The sequence below is a fragment of the Colossoma macropomum genome, unplaced genomic scaffold, assembly GCF_904425465.1.
Source record: "Colossoma macropomum unplaced genomic scaffold, Colossoma_macropomum, whole genome shotgun sequence".
NCBI classification, from domain to species: Eukaryota; Metazoa; Chordata; class Actinopteri; order Characiformes; family Serrasalmidae; genus Colossoma; species Colossoma macropomum.
In genome coordinates, this window is record NW_023495743.1 from 25,693 (window position 1) to 43,001 (window position 17,309).

The 17,309-nt window shown below is 39.0% G+C and overlaps 1 non-coding gene across 1 annotated transcript; it reads right to left on the reverse strand.

The window, feature by feature from the left end:
• Window positions 1-16,998: 16,998 nt before the first annotated feature.
• On the reverse strand, window positions 16,999-17,091 carry trnai-uau. Its single transcript is given in 2 exon segments — window positions 16,999-17,034; window positions 17,054-17,091. It is a non-coding gene; the product is annotated as a tRNA-Ile (tRNA).
• Window positions 17,092-17,309: the final 218 nt, after the last annotated feature.

Sequence of the window (17,309 nt, forward strand, 5' to 3'; positions counted from 1 at the left end):
TGTGCCGAACACTGGCCCTCTAGGACACCCTGATCTAGTAAAATAGTGAAATTTTCACTGATTTTTTCTTTTTTAATTGTTATTTTAATCAATGGCCATGAAAAGAAAATGTTATGCAAAAGTGGATTAAAGCTAAACTATTTTTTTATTTATTTATTTTTATTTTATTGTTGAAGTTGAATGGAAAAGATGAAAATTATCTGGCCATAGTGGCTTTGGCTATTTCTTATTTGTCTTGTTAAAGACCACCTGTTTATGTATTAAAGTTCAATGATATAACTGCATGTTTGTGGACACATTTGTCAACTATTTAACCCCTCCCCCTCCCCCCACATACACAACACCATAGTGTGACCAATTACTTAAAGTCCGCCCCCCAGACCTTCCATCCACTGCAGGTGTTCATCTGCCCTATGCCGCCATCCTGCCTCTAGTGCCCCCTTTTTTGCAGTGTCCTCATGGTGAAAGGACCAAAAGCACTGGTGCAAAATCAGTTGGAATACAGTCTCATGACATTAATGTTAAGAACCTTTTTTTCTTTCTTTCTTTCTTTCTTTCTGTCTTTCTTTGTCTTTCCATGTTTTCTTTCATTTTCTTGTTCAGCCAGAGAAAACACACTGGAATCATTCATCAAATGTAAACTCTGAAGTAGCGACTAAGTTTGAGAAATAATTACTCAAGAGTGTTTGCGCGTTTTCTTTGTTTATGGCAGGAAGAAAATCCATAATTGAAAATAATTATCCTCACAAAACATTTGAGACAGTGAAGTGAAATGATGCAGCAACTGGCTGATTAAATATTCATTTTGATTACAGTGTAATTAGGATGTTGGCACTCTTGATCTTAGTCAGTCATGAATTATTCAAGAGCAGAAATAAATGACCTTTGGAATATCGAAGACAATGTGCATTTAGGAAATGCGGAATTGCATTATTAATAACAACTGAACAGACAGAAAACGTGCAGGAAAGCAATTACAGTTAATCTGTATTTTGTAAGTGTGAAGGTGATTTTTTGCATCTGCAAACGTTTGATCTGTTTTTCTAGCAAACAGCAGCAGCAGTGCTCATTTTGGTGCCTTTTGATTTCGCACTAATGCATATGTAGATTATCTTGTCTGTACATATTGCTATTTAAAACAAGCAAAATAGCAGCCACACAGAGGTTTGACACATCTGACCACAAGGAGGCAGCGTTGCCTCTAACTGAAATGTAAATTATCGGACATCTCGGGCAGCATACACAAACACAAGCCGAGCTGACCCTCAGAAATGTTGCTGATTTGTTGTGCTCTGTCAGAATGTCATATGTGCTTGAGCGCGTTCAGAAGAGTCTGGTTCTGATTACAGCTGTGCAAGAAAGCCACCTTGATGTTACTGCTCAAATGAGAGTTTCTGGTTGAAAGGAATGTGGCAACTTTAAAGGAGAAGGACAAACTTTAGATGTTTAGATATTATATTTGTTTTTGCTCTGTTTATAATGCAGGGAACCCAATGGTGTACATTTTTAAGCATATCAGGTTTTTTGATATTACAGAGGTGATATGGTAGTTCATGATAACCAAAAGTAGACCAAAAGTAACTGGACAAAGGGCTACTCAGACATTAACCCCTTAACATTCAAGGTTTATTACATAGTAAGGCTTATTATTCACTAACTACAGGGACTTCAATGCAAACTAAGGTAGCTATTCTTAGATTATAGAAGTATGTAATGGCTTGTTAAGGGGTTAAAGGTCTAGAGTTTGATGGGGTGGTCTCCAGGGGTTTTAAAGAGAGCAAAATTTATTTGGGAAGCAATATCACCACATGATGATTTTGCATTTACTTTTTTCATTTTTTCCCACTGCTTTCAGGATGCATAATTGCATTCCATTTGAAATGACAAATTACACTCCTACTGAGCTCATGAATCTCTTATATCTCTTAATATAAAGTCCATGGGGTCCATAATAAAAACAATCACATCATTTTTAAATTATCCAGTCACTCTTATCTCACTCTCCTCTGCAAGATCCTCATCCTGTTTGACAACTGAGTTAGTGTCCATAAATGATGTGGTAGTCCATGATGACTTCATACTGGATATAGTACATGAGACTTTATTGTACAAGTTATACCTGTTTACTGTATATTAAGATGCAACAATCTTGTCATAATAAAACCACAGTGCCAGCAGGTATCTGTGGTCTCCTTTTCTTTTTGAGCTATCTGGGTAAAGACTCAGATTATGCTTCAGGTATACTGGCATTCTAAAGACTAGACCACATTGACCTAACACTCTAACATTGACAGTTGGCTTCATACTGCGGATGAGTGAGATAACACTTTTGAGCAATGTGAATTGAGCAGAATGTTCTACAAACCCAGTTCACTTTTGTCACACCCCTCACCTGTGTCTTGTGTTTAGAGCCTGCCCAGTAATTACTCCCATGTGTTTCTTGTTGGTGTTCTCAGTGTATATATACCCCTTGTTTTTTTCAGTCTTGTGTTTGCTTGGCAGTGGATGTGAAGGTGTGTGCATGTTTGTTGTGTGTTGCTCTTTAATCAATAGTAGCTTTGATGTGATGTTCTTGTCTTAGTTTTGCTCCTTAGTTCTGTTTCATTTCTTGTTTGTTTTACTCTTGTTCTTGTTTTCCTGCATGTTTCTGCTGTCTTCGCCATGGACTCTAACAAAACCAACTTGCACTCACATCCTGCTTCATCTCCTGCTCACCCAACATTACAATGTAATGTTTTTTTCTTATCAACTCTATTGTGTTTCATAAATATACGCTCATTGTCAAATTAATGCAACGCTTTGCAGTAAAAAATGGTACAAGATCAATATAATATTGTTGTTAAATGTTTAAAACATCTCATACATGTGATGTAATTATGCTTGGACTTAAAAAGGGAGTATCCAGGAAAGGCCGAGTCCTTTATGACTGAAGATGGGTCGAGGCTGTTTGCCAAAAACACATCACCAAAAAAATCCAGAAGCTTAAAAATAATGTTCCTCAGCAAACAAGTGCAAGGATTTTAGGGATTTCACCCTCTACAGCGCATAATATCAACAGAATCAGGGAATCTGGAGAAATCTCTGTGCATAACTGAAAAGGCTGAAACAATAAATGAATGTCCATGGCCTTTGACCCCTCAGAGTGCATGTTTCTGTGATATTTCAACATTGGCTTGAAATATATGTTTGAAAAAAACGTTAATAAACACCATCTCTCACCGAATCCACAAATGCAGGGTAAGACTGTACTGTGCACAGTGGAAGTCACATATCTACAACGTCCAGAAAGACCGCCAACTTCTCTGGGTTCAAGCTCCTCTGAAATGGACTGATGATCAGTGGAAACGTGCATTGTGGTCTGATGAGTCAGCCTTTCAGATTGTTTACAGAAATAATAGATGTTGTGTTCTCCAGGACAAAGAAGAAAAGGAACACTCAGATTGTTACCAGTGTAAAGTTCCAATACAGTGTCTGTCATGTTGTGTAGGGGGGTATAAGAGGGTAACCTGCACATCTGTGAAAGTACCATTAACACTGAACATATATTAGAAAAACATATGCTGCGTTTTAGATGCCGTCTTTTTCGGGGACATCAATGATTATTGCAACATGACACGCCAAGAAACATTCTGCATGAGTTCCTGGAGCATGGCTGCATAATCAGAGACTGACCTGCCTGCAGTCCAGAACTGTCTCTTTTTCAAATGTATGTCTTGTTAAGCTCAAAATACAATAACAAAGGCCCTTTATGATTGCACAGCTGAAGACTGGGGCAGCTAAAGAATGGCAAAAAAATTGCTTTCAAATCTGGATTAGTTTGTGTCGTCAATCCCCAAACACTTATTTAGTGCTGTTAAAAGGAAATGTGATGTAACACAGGGGTAAACATGCTCCTGTCCCAGCTTTTTGGAACATGTAGCAGCTGTCCGCCCAATGGCAGCTGGGATAGGCTCCAGCTCCCCCCACGACCCAGAAGGATAAGTAGTTTAGGAAATGTGTGTGTGTGAGTGTGTGTGTGTGTGTGTGTGTGTGTGTGTGAGTGTATGTGTGTGTGTGTGTGTGTGTGTGTGTGTGTGTGTGTGTGTGTGTGTATGTTGCAGCTGTCAAATTAAGATTGAGCATGTATTTACAACAATGAAGTTCATTAGATAAAACTTCAAATGTCATGCTTTTGTACTACTTTCAATTTAATACAGGTCAAATAGAATTTACTAAACACCTCTTTTTTGTTTTTATCAGCATTTCACACACTGTCCCAGCTTTCTGAATTGGGACTGTGGAACTGTGTGAATAGGGGAAAAACATTCCAGTGTCACTTGGACTTGATCTTGCTTGGACTTGGAAGTATTATGCCTTCCTGAGATGATTAAAAACTGAACTTTCTTCTATCAGTAATGAATATCAACAGTACCTGCAGACAGAATAATCTATTTCTTTCCCAACATTAGAGGTTCCCAACCATTTCCAGCTTGTAGCCCTCACAAATGACCAGCCTCTACTTTTCTCTCCTACTTTCTTTACCTAAAAATGTGAATTGATTCAGAAGTGGACAGTTACGTGCAACCAAAAGGATATTTAAATTTAATTTGTGGCCAAAATATGTTTTTTGTGTCATATGTAATATGCTGTTTGTACAGAAAGCTTACCTTTAACAAGGTAGCACACACAAATCTTTGACTCTAGGAACTGATCCATTTTACTGAACAACATGGACAGGCATGCTCATCAAGTATTCTGGGGACAGATTTTAATCAGTTAGAGGGGCCATTGCCAAATTCTCAGAATGTGTCACCAGAGAGACAATCTCAGGCTTATTACATACTGAGGCTTATTATACAGTAACTACAGGAACTGCAAACCGGTAGAGCTTTTCTTAGATAATAGAAGTGTATTATAAAACTTTGTGAAATAAAACTCAGCCCAGGCCATTTAAAGAGTTCAGCAAAATACAAGAGATTATTGATGGCAAATAGTCCACAAGGATCTATAGGACAGATTTTTGACACATGCTTAAACAGGGGCTTTCTATGTTAGGGGCTTTTTGTGTTATTTAATTCTGATTGTGCATTGTCCTCCAACTAGCAGAAAGAGTTTGGTAAGGAGTGGTGGGTGGTAGAGCTTAATGAGGTCAGGTGATAAAACTGCCTTCTACAGAACTTCATGCAATGCTTATCTCACCATCTGTGTGGAGGCTCCTGCTCAGAGTCTCTGGGGGAAAGAGGCTGTTGGGGACTGTAAAGCTCAGCCAGGCCAATCAACCTCCAGCACCAAGAACGGAACTGCAGCAGCTGTGACCATGGCCAGGTCACCTCTAACCATAGCCTGCAGGAATGAGTGGGAATATTTCCTGTTTGACAAAGAGATGTCAAATGTGAATGTTAAGAATCTTTTAATTTTTACATAATCCAAAAGTTTATGCCAATTTAAGGGTTATTCCGAGAACATTTACATTATATTTAGGTTTTTCTCACTCACACATTTTGTTTACACAAATTACCATCCATTAAAAAGTATGTAAGGAAGTATAAAAGTTCTTCTGTGGCAGTCTTGCCCAAAGTCAGCCAGTAAGGCCAGAAAGTTACCATAACCCCATCCCCTCACCCAATGAGAGAATACATATATGAATGGGCTGTATTTGTATTTTAAAATAAGTGTTTTTTTACCATTATTTGTCCATTTTATTACAAACTAGTCACCATTACAATTACTAACTTATTATTTGTTAACTAGAAAAGTAATGTTATTTTTAGGTTAGTGTAACTTGTTATCATAATATTACCATATTATTACCTACTTCTTACCAAACTATCAAGTGTTACCAAAATGCTAATGATTGAATGCTTCTAGTCTACGGCAACACCAGTGTCATTTCAGTCTTCTTTTTCTCCTCTCCGCCTAAATTAGTGCAGAAACAACAACTACAGCAAGTTGCTCAAGCTCTAGGTCGGCATGTGGTGGGCTATGTGTCAGCACATCTGTATGTGTTTTCTCTTTTTTCTCAATCTGCTTATGTGCTTTTTCCCCCTCTCTGTCTCTTCATAGGTGGAGTGAGCTGTCAGTCATCATCCAGCACCTTATCAGCCGGCCAATCATCACAGTGATACACTTATACTGAATTGTTGATATGTCTGTTTCTTTTTTACTCTTGTCTGTCTGCTGCTAGTGGTTTTGTTTACTTGTTCTGATAGTATTGTTTGCTCTGTCTGGTGCTCTCTCTCTTCCTTTTTCTCATGCTAAACACCTTTGATTGAGAACAGGTTAGATTGTGTGCACACCTACATTCCACCACATAGGTAAACTCTGCTGTCTAAGCACAGTAGCTTAGAAAGTGAGTGCCGTCCCCTGTATTTTTGGGAAGGTTAGCCAAGTGTAATTAGCTAGTTTTGCTTCCTGTATTGGTAGTTACGGTAGACTTTACAGCTTAGGGTATTTTTTGTTTTATTCTGTTCATTTCTTTGGCATCGTCCATGTTTTCTTTCTGAGGTAAGATTAGCTCAGCCCCAATACTTGTGTGTTGTGCTGCTTGTTTATGTCTGTTTGTGCTTGGAAGTCCTACACCATTGCCTGTAGTAGTGTCTTGATTAAATACTATTTTGCCATCTCCTTTCTCTCCTGCCAGTCACTCCACACTCACCAATACTCTCACCATTCCTGCAATTCCACAGAAATCTATGAAATTCATTTGTTATCATCTCTGCTTATTGCCCTAGACTATCGCCTTGTAGTAAGGACGTAACATGAACATTTTTCATGGTTTTTCAGTGGGTCAGTGGGATTTTGGGCTTCATCATAGATCTCTATGGGTGTGAGCCTCGTCTGCAATAGCTTGTGTTGTGTGCACTCACAGCAAACAAGTCATAAGCAAAAAATGTTATGTAGTATGAGCAGCATGGCCATTCTGAGGTTTTTAAAGTGTTGCCACACCACCAAACAAAGAAAAATTTAAATTTATTTGTTAAAACCTTTTTTTAACTTTTATATACATAGATACTTTTTAAATTTCACTCAAGTACACACTTTTAATTGAGTAAGATTTTGATACAGTCTCTGCATCTTTTCCATCACTGCCAGACAGACTGGAACTGTTAATTCCAGAGATTTTTTGGCAGTAGCCTCTGAGAAAACATCCTGCAGGTTAGATTGTTTAGTTGCTGTTTTGTGTAGACGTGAATTCACCCTGGACTTTTAATTTGGCGGATGCTCTGGTGAGCCACAGAGATATGTGGCTCCATATCTGTCCTCAATACTCGCAGATGGCTTGAAATCAAAATGACAGATGCATCCTAACAAAGAGATCAGTGATGATTGCTTTAATCTGCAATGTTCAGTTGTGAAAATTATTTGAAAAACATGACAGCAATTTTCTATGAGAACGCAGTAGCTGTGCAGAGGCAGTTAAGATGATGTAGCCCACCTTTTATTTGGCTTTGTGAGAGAAGTCAGGATACAAATCTCGGTTGTCCAGTAATCTGGCTCAGCATACGACAGCTGGCACTGACAATGAAAATGGATCACCTTTAATGAGATAATTTGAATAAAAAAAATCCAAATTAACCTGTGGTGGCAGCGCTGGGTGTTATTTAACACTTGACATGGACAAAGAAAGAACAGGGTCGATTTATGAGGAGCCTGGCCTCTTCTTATTTCTCCTGTTATATTAAAAACAGGACTGCAAAACACCAGAGGGAGTCCTCAATAAAGTAACGTTCCTTTAACTTCAGAAAGTAGAAGCATGTATTTCACTAAAAAAGCAAAGAAAACTTACCTGTATGTTTCATTTTTTCTACAGCAAAAGGGTTTTGGGCAGCAGCACACTAACATTACTGCTACTGATCAGTGCTGATCAGTTAGTGTTACTGCTACTCAGTGCTGATTGTTGATTGTTTTAATTGTGTTTTAATCATGTTCTATTCTCCTTTACTTTTTTATGACTGTATTTTCTCACTTGTAAAGGGCTTTGAATGACAGCAGTGTATGAAATGTACTATATAAATAAACTTGACTTGCCTTATTTTATTGTTTGTTTGTTTAATGATGATCAGTATTATAATACATGTTTACATGAGGCTGTTTTCACTGTTTCTTTTGTTCTCATCTCTAATTCTACAGTATATTATACACAAACAACTAATGGTGGAGGAAATATAATACTAAGCAAATAAAAAAACTGCAATACAGTGAAACTTATTGACTGTCAGACTTGCCTTCCAAGACCTGGTCTGGTGATGTACTAACCTGTAAAGTTTGCTTTAAAGCATGTTCAAGGAAATTTTGCACATTTGAAAGTTCAACACTGTTTTTTCAAATTAGAAGTAGAATCCATGTGTGAGTTACTAGATAAAGTGTTGGGCTACACAACTGCAGACTTTACATTACTCCCTCTGTAAACAGACTTAATTGAACTCATCAGATAATGTGAGAGATTTTTAAGTTTTGTTTGGGGAGACTTTCCTTCCAAAAAGGTCTTTTAATGAGTTGAGTTCAGAGAGGAAGAGAAACCCAAATCACTGCAGTGCTGTGGCTTGTAGGAACCCAGTTTGACACCACTGCACTGATGACCAAGTCCAGTTCAAATGTAATGGGGATTGTTAAACAAGGTTAACGAAGCTCTTGCATAAGAACCGGAGGTGCAGCAGTGTGTGAAGCCATGCTGAGCTTATGAGAATCAGCCTCAGCCAGAACAAGAGTTTTAAGGGTATCTCAGTCTGCAGGGGGCTGATTGGATTAATATTCAGACTGTTAATTGTACAGCTGTTAATTGTGCAGTTTAATGTAATGTAACATATAGAGTATATGAAGCATCTCCTTTGTACCAACTGCAGATATAATTCCAGTAATGTTTCCAGACATCTGCCAAACTTCTAGATTTAATTCCTTCAAGATTCACCTGGAGCATGAGTTTTCTACTTTAGTTTACTAATTTGAAAACTACAGTGCTATATATTAGAAGCCAGCCTGAATTCAAACTTGTGGTCTTTGGATCTACGTTGATCTTCACTAGACATCAGAAAATGAAGATATTTTAATCAAAAACTAAAACACCACACGTTGTTATACGAATTTTAAACTTTTAACTGTGGCAGCTTTTACTTATTTGTTTCCTTTCGTCCCCAGCAAAGCAGACCTTTGCTCACCCGTTTTGGTGCTATCGGCCAGCATGCGTTTCTTTTATAGCAGTACATGTGGAACCCTGCTGAGGTTATGAGTTCAAGCCTCACCTGGAACATGATTTCTAATGGCATTTCACTCTGCAGGGGGCTGATTAGATTAGCTTTTGAATGTATAGCTGTCAATCGTGTTCATACTGATTTGTGTTATGATGTGATTCATAAAGTATATGATCAGTTTATTTTGTTCCAGCCTACAAAGATGAAGTCCTATCATGTTCCTGGATAACTGTCAAAGTTCTACATTTTTTTCCTTCCAGATTCATTGCCAGAGACTTAAATAACTGAAAAGTTTTCTTTATAGTTTGCTCCTGAAGACCTACTGACTGGACTGCTCTCCTTTGCAAATAATGGCCTGGTGATGTATCAGTCTTTTTGTTTTTTTGTAGACTACTTTCCTGTAAATTTATAAAATTAAAGAGTTTAATTTCAACTTTTGCACCACCAACTTTTTCATGGATGTGTGTATCTGTAAGGTTCTTGCAGTATGAATTCCAGCCTTTACACTGGACATATGAAATATGCAAGATATGTTTCCCTGTTCGGAGAGACCAATTTACTGCTGGATTTTCCTTCTAAAATGTGGCCTGGTGATGTATCAACCAGAGAACTTTAAGCCATGGTCCAAGAGGTTTTGCACACTGACTGAAGTTGTTGAGGCTGAGAATCACAAGAGCTCCAGTGGCACAATAGGTCAGCGCACGGTACTTATATGGCAGTACATGTGAAGCTATGCTGAGGTTGTGAGTTTGAGCCTCACCTGGAGCAAAGGTTTTAATTGTATCAAACTCTTCAAGGAGCTCATTCTGTAAGGATTCATTCCAACCATAAAACACCCATCTAGAGACCTGTTTGATCCAACATAATAAAAGACGGAAGTATAGCTTAGACCTGTGTGTATGGCTCTTGCAGAAGTAAATTCCAGCCTTCAGCCTGCACATGTAGAATACTGCAAGGTATTTTTCCCTGTTAAAATAAGATAATCCTTTCCCACAACAGAGAAATTCACAGTGCTACAGCAGCAAAGGTATAGAAAGACATCTAAGAAAAGAAGTAACAAGAAGAGAGTTCAGAGATACAAATTCACTCCCATATATTGCTTCTAAAACTTGGTCTGGTCATGTATCTACCAGAAACGTTTAAACGTAAGAAGATTTGAAAATGAATTCAAAGCGGAAGAAAAGAAACAACCCAAATCACTGTGAGGCTGTGGTCTGGTAGGGACCAAGTGTGATGAGACAAGCGCATTGCCCACCAGAGACTGTCAGACTCAGTAAGACAGGTTAACAAATGTGCGCACTGCACTGTAAACTTTTTTACCAGTAACATAATGTATTAAAGCCTTATGACATTGATGGTGGTTGTATTTACCCTTGTTTTAACCTACTCTTAGAGGATAGCAACACCCCTGTGGAGCGGAATGGGTTGGCTCAGGTGATACAGGGCGGGGCTAATCCTATAAGAAGTATGGGAGAGGTTTAGTGAGAAGGCTAGCTCAGTAGTACTCACCTCAGACTGAGAGGCAGCTGAGGGAAATGTGAGTAGAGCCAGTCAGAAGTGTAGTTCTATGGCCTTGCAGCCTAGGACTAAATATACTTACCTGTGCTGTTATTGAGTTGAGTTAAGTTGAGTTGAGTTGGGTTAATATTTAACTACCTTTTATTTTCATTTGCACAGTTTTTCTTTTGTTTGTTTTGCATATTTGTAAATAAATCACTCACCGTTTGAACAAGAACTACTCAGAGTCATCATATCCACTTGCAACTTCATCCCTCACACCATTCAGTTACAACCTACCCATTGACTTCGTGTCTCCTCATGGAGTTCGGCGAAGCATCGTCACACCAAGCTTGTTACACAAGGTGGACTGAAGTTGTTGAAGCAATGGTTTATATGTGTGCCAGTGGCCCAGTTGCTTGGTGTGTGGTATGTGTCCAGCAGTACTTCTGAAGCTCATGCTGAGGTTGTGAGAGCCTCTCCTGCAGTGTGAGTTTGAAGGGTATTGCACTCTACAAGGGTCTGACTGGATGATGTGTAAAGGTTCATCTCTATCAGCAATTCAAACATCTATCTAGAGCCTTGTTTGTTCCAATATAACAAAAATGTCCATGTCTGAGTCACAAAGTTTACTTTAAACTACATTCCAAGAAATTTTGCACATTGTAAAGTTTAACACTATTACAGGAAGATTGAAAGATGAGTTCAGCGTGGAAGCAGAGGAAAAACTGATAGCAAGACCAAAGACTGGTAGTGACCCAGTTTGACACCACTGCACTAGATGACAGTCTAATTCCACATGTAATGGGAATTGTCACACAAGATGAACTGAAGATATTGTGATCATGTCTTGCATGAGCTCCAGTGGTGTAATCGGTCAGCGTGCAGTACTTATACAGCAGTACATGTGAAGCCATGCTGAGGTTGTGTGTTCGAGCCTCACCTGGAGCAATATTTTAAGGGCATTTCACTCTGAGGGGCTTGTCAGATTACCTTTAAATGTATAGCTGTAATTCATGGTCATGGGCATCTGTTTTAAGGGCATTTCACAAAGATGATCTAATCAGGGGTCTGATTAGATCATCTTTCGAATGTATAGCTGTTATTCATGGACTACCGTACTGCAGTTTGATGTGATGTGAACTACCGCATATATGAACTGCTTACTTTGTTCCAACCTGCAAAGATCAATTCCAGTCATGAATCTGCCAAACTTCTAGATTTTTCCTTCTAGATCTATTTATTATTATAAAGTTCTCTACAAATGTAGGTGCTGTAGCTTGGAGTATTAAATGTGTATTTTGGCCCATTTCACCTCCATAAATTCTTCCAAAGAACGTCAGGAATGGCCTTTCCAAAGTGTTCAACGCACCACTATTTCAATTTAAATAAATATTTTGTTACGTTTTGTTGGACTGAATGCAGCCCTGTGAATGAACAGACAAACACAAACACAAAAAACCCAAAATACATGCGTACATGTAACAATGCACATACATGGTGTAAACACATAAGATATAAGCAGAGAGGGTCTTCTTTAAATCAGTCACATTGACAGAAACTTGCATGTTATCAATGATTAAGGAATCTTGCCTAAGAACGCATCATACGATTTCAACCCAGTACACTCTTTGTCAAATTTAGCGAATTTCTCCTCATGGCCTGCTAGCTCTCCGTTTTCTGTGCGCACTGGAAAAAAGTCTGTGTTGGTAAACAGCCCTGGCTCCATAAATGAGAAATAAACAAAGTGTCACAGACCGAATGACACAAAACTATTCCATCAAAAACAGGGGGGCACTCTTGCTTGTGCACAGGACCGGGGAGAAAAGAAGCCCCTCTCTTCTCCCCGGTTCTGTGCACAAGCATGCTGAACTACACACAGTCAAGAAGGAGAGAAGGCCAAGAAACAGCCAAAGAGGAGAAAATCTGAAGAACCTAACTTATATCATATAGGGGTGCTTCAGCAGTGAGACGTATGACAGTAGGCTGAAGTTGGCTCCCTATTTCCATTTTCCTGTTTCACCTTAAATCATGCAGCGGTTCCATTCTGGCGCCTGTGACTGCTGCACCATTTAAGGTGGAATGGGAAAATTTGAAAAAGAAGTTGACAGTAAAGAAGCTGACTTATATGAAAAGGGATTAGGAGGCTGCTCTGTTTCTGCTTGACAGGTGGGTAACCTGACTTATTTTTTGCTGTTTCACAGAACCAATAGCTCAGTATTGTTTTGTCCTGTTTGCTAATGTTTGTGATAGCAACTAGTTAACTTCAGCTGTCTGTAGAGACAGTTTGCTAACATTACCTACATTTGTGGCTAACATTAGTTACATTACTAGCTAACTTTATATCATGGTATTTATACTATACTTATACTATACTGTATTTATACATAGTATTTATTTAGTGTGTTTTTTTATGGCTACAAAATAACAAGCTTGGTAGTCCAGTGTTTGCTTGGGGCGGAGCTTTTGAATGAGCACTAAAGAGAGATGTGTACTCGTTTTGCTGTTGAGTTCAAATATCAATAGTCTTTCTCCAGAATCGTATACTGCACCTTTAAGTGCAGTCTTGATTCAGTATATTATACCATTTGTAAGCCTTATCAAATAAAATGTAAAATCTGCTGTAACCCCAAGCATTCTTATGGTAGCATGTCTTGCATGGAAACCCAATTTTACTTGTTCTTTTCAGTGGCAAAGAACATACACATGCATGTACACAGTATGAGCTTGAGTTTAATGATTCTGCTCCCAGCATGCACTCCTCTACACTGAAGATCACAGCACCAGAACATCAAGGATAAAGACCTTCTGTCTTCATCCTATTTTAAGCTTCACACAAAAGCCTTGTTGTCAGCAATGCAAAGGCTTTGTGCCCTGCTCCCCAATGCATTTCCACGGAAATGTTCTGCATTCTGAACAGCTGTTTGCTGTTGAATCATAAAACTAAAGCGCTTGAATTGAAAAGAGTGCTGGGGTGATCGGTTACGTGCAAATAAAGTACACTGTTTGGGGTAAAAGTGAGTCACAGGTGATTTGGTAGTATTTTGAAGTGATTAGCTGAAGCAGAATATCTTTATGACTCTTATACTTCTTTAAGAAATGAAACAACAGTAATAGTTAAAAATATACAAAAAAAAATAATAATGAGGACCTTAAATTTAAATGGGACCTATTATGCTCATTTTCAATGTTCATAATTTAATTTTATCTACCAGAATAAATTTACATGCTTCAATGTTCCAAAAACACATTATTTTCCTCATACTGTGCATTTCTATTCACCCTCTGTCTGAAACGCTCTGTTAGAGCTCCTGTGTCTTTAAGCCCTGCTTCCTAATGAGTCCAGTGTGCTCTGATTGGTCAGTTTAGCTACTCTGTACTGCAGATAGACTCTTCTCTCCTAATCAGCTGTAAACTCCACTGTGGCTGTTTCTCCAGCAGCGTCAGTTCTGCTGTATCAGTTTGATCCAGAGTGGATCCTGAAAGGCTGGTCAGTGTCTTCTCCACACAGCTACAACACTGACCACACTCTTCCTCCTCCAGCAGCTGCTGTGCGCTGTGTGAGGGTGTGCCAAGCTCGCCGGCAGGTGGGCAGTAAGGACTGTGTTATGAGATTGCGTCATCTTGTAACAAAGGAAAAGAGCTGGAATTCCAATGCAGCATTTCAGGCATCTGAAAAAAGTGGGAGAGAGTTTCTCCCTCTGGAGTGAATTTTGAGCTTTGTGAGTTTGCAGACTGCACACAAAGCTACACAACAAACTAAAGAAAAAAAAAACAAAACAAAAAAGCATTATGGCTCCCCTTTAAATTGCTTGGCCTTTGTTGGTACCACATATAATGTTATACACTTTATGGACAAAAGTATTGGGACACCTACAAATTCTACCTACAGGAGCTTTTATGACATTAATATGGAGTTGGTCCCCCTTTGCAGCTATAACAGCTTCTCTTCTGGGAAGCTTTCTACAAGATTTTGGAGTGTCTGTGGGAATTTTTGCCCATTCATCCAGAAGAGCATTTGTGAGGTCAGACACTGATGTTGGACGAGAGGGCCTGGCTCGCAATCTCCGTTCTAGTTCATCCTAAAGGTGTTTAATGGGGTTGAGGTCAGGGCTCTGTGTAGGTCAGTCAAGTTTCTCCACACCAAACTCACCCAGCCACGCCTTTATGGACTTTGCTTTGTGCACTGGGCCACAGTCATGCTGGAGCAGAAAAGGGCCTTCCCCAAACTGTTCCCACAAAGTTGGAAGAGTACAATTGTCCAAAATGTCTCAGTCTGCTAAAGCATTAAGATTTCCATTCACTGGAACTAAGGTGCCTAGGCCAACCCTTGAAAAACAACCTTATAGCATTATTAAAACGCATGCCCCAGGTGAGGCTCAAACTCACAACCTCAGCAATTTCGATTTCAGTTTACCTCTACAGGCATTCTGAATTCAATAACAGAGACCTTTCAGAAGACAAATTGGTCAATCAATAGGTCTTACCGAACAGAAGTGAAAGAGAACTCGTTAGTTTGGTAGATCTCTGGGAGCAGGTTTGGGAAATTTGTTGGAAAGACAGCTTGAAATTCTTAAACAAACAGAAACCTAAGATGATCATATAACACTTACTCATGGATTAAATAAGTCTCTAGATTGATATTTGATTGGGAATTAATTTTACCAGGTGGTGAAGCAACTCAGACATGGACTTCTTCTTTCAAATTACAAATTGTCCAACAACAGTTTTGAACTTTGTGCAAAACATCTTCAAAAATTAAACAAAGGTCTAGTGCAGTAGTGTCAAACTGGGTTCCCACCAGGTCATGGCTTTGCCATGATTTGGGTTTTTCCTTTTTTTCCACTCTGAAATTGTCTTCCAATTTTTCTACTTTTTTGGAACATCTATCAAAAGATCCTTGGTTGGCTAATGGGGATAAATCTTTACATGCCCATTTCATCCAACCAGCTCAGTGCAGAGTGAGATACTCTTAAAATTTATACCCCAGGTGAGGCTTGAACTCACAACCTCAGCATGGCTTCACACATACCGCTACATAAGTACTGCACGCTGACCGATTGCACCACTGGAGCTCATGAAAGCAAGGGTTTCAGCAACTTCAGTCCATCTTGTGTGACAAACTCCCTTCCAAGCCATGGCCTTACAGTGATTTGGGTTTTTTCTTCCATTCTGAATTCATCTTCCAATCATTCTATAAAAGCGTTAAATTTTGTGATGTGCAAAACTTCTTGCAACGTGGTTTAATGTAATTTTTTTCTGGTAGATATATCATCAGACCAAGCTTTCGAAGCAGTATATGGCAGTAATTTGGTCTCTTCAAACAGGGAAACATACCTTGCAATTTTTAGGATGTCCAGGCTAAAGGCTGGAATTTACTTCTGCAAGAACTATGCAGGTATACACAGAGGTTTAAGCTATACTTCTGGCTTTTTATCATGTTGGATCAAAGAGGTCTGTTGTTTGATTGTCTTGTAGAGATGAATCTTTACACATTGTCCAATCATCCAATCAGGTCAGTCAATAGTTTTCCAGGAAAACGTTTTAATGAACGCTCTATATTAATGTAAATCTCTAGCAATAAATCTAGAAGGAAAAAAAAAATGTAGAAGTTTGGCAGATGTCTGGGTTAGTGACTGCAGGTTGGAACAACATAAGTGGTTTATATATGTGGCAGTTCACATCATATCAAACTGCAGTATGACCATGAATAACAGCTATACATTTAAAAGGTAATCTGACAAGCCCCTGAAATGATGCTCCAGGTGAGGCTCAAACTCACAACCGCGGCATGGCTTCACATGTACTGTCCTTCTCACATTTTAAACATTTGATCAGGTGATCTCCTGCTATGTTGGAGTGAAAACCTGCAGTCGCACCTTCCCTTCTGTGGATAAGATTGGACAACACTGCTATAGCCCAATCTCTTCAGTTCACCTTGTGTAACAATTTGCATTACATTTGAACTCTGAACTCAACTTCTTGGTACTTGGTTTCAATAAGCATTTCTGGTAGGTACCTGACCAGACCAAGCTTTAGAAGCAATGTTTGGCAGTGAATTGGTCTCTCTGAACAGGGAAACATATCTTGTGGGTTTTTTAGCTGTCCAGGCTGAAGGCCGGAATTTCTTCGACGAGAACAAATATATATACTGCATTGAACAATTTTAAATTTTTTCTTAGGGCAACCTGTGGTGCAATTCCCATTACATTTGGACATTTTCTAGTGCAGTGGAGTCAAAATGGGTTCCTCTAGTCTATGACTTGCAGTGATATCAGTTTTTCCTCTACTTGAGTTCAGAGTGGGAACCAGAGTGAGATGCACTTAAAACCTTTGCTCCAGGTGAGGCTCGAACTCACAACCTCGGCATGGCTTCACATGTACTGCTGTATAAGTACCGCGCGCTGACCGATTGCGCCACTGGAGCTCACACAAAACTGCCTTTCATAAACTTTAGTCCACCTTGTGTAACATTTCCTATTACATTCAGACTTGGACTTTGTCATCTGGTGCAGCAGTGTCAAAGTGGGTTCCTTCCAGGCCACAGCACTGATTTGGGTTTTTCCTTTTCTTCCACTCTGAATTCTGCTTATTAAAAGACATTTTAGAAAAATTTGCCACTAATAAGTGCAGGTACAGTCATAT